The 1,647-nt window shown below is 38.7% G+C and overlaps 1 pseudogene; it reads right to left on the bottom strand.

Annotated features, from left to right (window-relative positions):
- Window positions 1-1,390, bottom strand: part of LOC102821190 — a 4,809-nt pseudogene extending 3,419 nt beyond the window's left edge.
- Between the last annotated feature and the right edge of the window lie 257 nt (window positions 1,391-1,647).

The raw sequence follows: 1,647 nt of genomic DNA, 5'->3' as shown, positions 1-1,647 counted from the left end.
AAAAGAGGAAGACCCCAATGAGACGGATTGGCCAAGTGGCAGCATCGATGGACTCAAGTGTGACAACAGTAGTAAGGTTGGCCCAGGATCGGGCAGTGTTTTGTTCTGCTAGGCATAGGGTCGCTATGAGTTCTGCTGTTCATTGGGTCACACCAACTCAATGGCACCTAACAACAACAACAACAACATCCAGAGAAGCAGTGATGCCAAAGATGGAGGTAAAGATGATGAAGTGGAGTGTTGGAGTGACTGGGGCCTCTGGACTCAGGGAGGGAGAGTGACTGTGTGCTGAAGGCAGGGTGCAGCCTTACAGGGTGTATCCTTTGCTTGTTTGAATGGTTATATTTTACTGAGTGATTCAGTGTACTTCCAGAAAACAAAACAACAACAAAAACCAGAGGGAATGAAAGCAAATGAATGATGGTGCATAAATGGGATTATAATCGTTGCAATGAAATGAAATATGATAGGATGAATGTAAAGCTGATGTTCTCCCATGTAAACTATCACTCAATTCACAATAAAAACTTTTTAAAAAAATGTTTTGTCTCTTCAGTGAAGCCATCTTTGGTGCTAGTCTTTACTCTCATCATTTGTCATCATGACTTCAATATGATTTATATACCTCTTCTTTTGGTCCAAACCCTCAGATTTCAAAAGTATCTTCAAGTTAAGGAAAGGTAATTTTTCCACAGTTAATTTTTCTGAAAGACTTCCATCTCTCACAGAAAATCATAGTGTAAAAGTGAAGCAATCACATGCTAGAACTTCAATATCAATTGGAAAGCCATTATGAATACTTGCATTGGTATTTATGCCACATGCCTGAAAATGTACAGCCTTAGAAAAGGTGACCTCTCTGAGCACCTGTGTAATTGTTAAGAGGACATTACAAAGAGACTGGGGCTTTATTACTAAAAATAAGCATAATTAAAATAAACAATAAAGAATAATGCACACTAGAATCCAAAATATAAGATGTTTTAAAAAGAGGTGCCAACTTCAATTCCATTTTGAACACCACATTATAAAATAATTATTTTTTAAAATAAAAAAGGATTAATGGAACAGAAAAAAATATTGAAAGACTATCTAAACTATTGTATGACCCTCCCCCCCCCATTTGTTCCTGATAAACTCTAATCACTTCATCATTCATTCCCAGTTCTTTTGGAATATGTCTATCAGCAATTCTCTGACCTTCAAAGAAAAACCTGAATTAATTCATTGCAACTCTCTGTTTTCAGCTGTTTGAGTTTCTGAAGATGTGCTATCATTGCCACTTTGAAGTGGATCTCACTGCTATCCTGCTCAGTGCTTTTTGGTTTGATGTATTCGCCTTCATATCCCCCAAGTCCTCAGCTGAATGTTTTGCTTCCTGGTCAGACATAGTGGCAGTGGCTTAACCGTTGGAGTCTCCACATTGCAGAGACTTTGGCCATGCAGAATCTCATTTCAGTAAATCTGTCTATCTCCCCACAGCACAACACTGCAGCTAGGTTCATTTTGTTGATGATGATAATGTTTGCTTGCTTATTTGGTTTTAGTAATGGCTAATGATGTCCTGGTGTGGCACCGAAGGATAATCACTCAACCTCAAGGTCAGTTAGAACCACAAGGTCAGTGGTTCAAACTCACCAGCCACTC

This window comes from Chrysochloris asiatica, unplaced genomic scaffold (assembly GCF_000296735.1).
Source record: "Chrysochloris asiatica unplaced genomic scaffold, ChrAsi1.0 scaffold00002, whole genome shotgun sequence".
Lineage (NCBI taxonomy): Eukaryota > Metazoa > Chordata > Mammalia > Afrosoricida > Chrysochloridae > Chrysochloris > Chrysochloris asiatica.
The sequence above is the reverse complement of the archived record's forward strand: the minus strand, read 5'-3'. Positions and strand labels throughout refer to the sequence as shown.